Here is a 1,048-nt window from a genome sequence, read left to right on the forward strand (position 1 = left end):
CTTTTGCACATGTAAATTCTGCATGGGCATTGGATGTATCCTGCAGTGTTATAGAGCCGAGCAGACCTACAAAATTCATCAGCGCAGGTATCTTCAGATCCAGGGCCTCATCAGCCAATAGGCTGACCAGGCTGCAGCCTGGGGCGCTGGAGCCAGGGGGGCGCAGTGTCGCCGAGATGTTTTTGTTTTTTTTATAATTGTGGCAGCCAGAGTCATCGGGACCGCCCGTGGTCTGAAGGAGCGGTCACTATCACATGACAGGCAGTCTGGCAGCGATCGCTGCCAGACTGCTGAAATAGTCTATATTTGGGGAAGGATGGGGGGGCACTATGGCTGAAATAGACTAGGGCGGCCACAACCCTTAATTGGGCCCTGTTCAGATCTGTTTCTTGTTGAATTCGGAAGTAGGCAGAGACGATTTACGTTTGTTTTTAAACAAGCTCAGAATGTGTGCCTTGATGAAGCAGGCCCTTCAGGTGTCCATTTAGCAATACCATGTAAAGCAGAGTGGTGTTTCCCAGGTAAATGGATCCCACTGACAGGTATTGGGACACAAGATGGATTATTAAACATGCACATTTATACTTATTCTTGTATGCATGAACACAGAGGTGCAAACGATCATATAACACTGCTGCTTACAAAACACAACACTGCAAGCACCATCACATAATAATATACAGCAGGGAAGGAGGCCACTGAATGAACGTATGCCATGTATACATCAGCCCGAGTGACAGATTGGAGTCGAGGATCGGGGATTTTGGGTCTAAGGACTCTTCAAAGCAGGAATTTTTATGAGACCTGGATATTTACATTGTCTAAATGCCTTTATAAGTGAAGAGGCCACTTTAAGTTTCAAAGTTTACTTGTCCCTAGCAAAACTCTAGGCGTTGTGCACAGGTTACAAATTATCTACCATTCGATCAATGTTGAACAATACTGTCATTGATCTCCCCATTCAGAATGCTAGTAAAGCAGTGACGAGACCTTGGAAGTCACGCCTATAGCGGTTACACCCAATGAGCGGAGCAGTGACCGGGGTGGA

The sequence above is a fragment of the Mixophyes fleayi genome, chromosome 8, assembly GCF_038048845.1.
Source record: "Mixophyes fleayi isolate aMixFle1 chromosome 8, aMixFle1.hap1, whole genome shotgun sequence".
NCBI lineage: Eukaryota > Metazoa > Chordata > Amphibia > Anura > Limnodynastidae > Mixophyes > Mixophyes fleayi.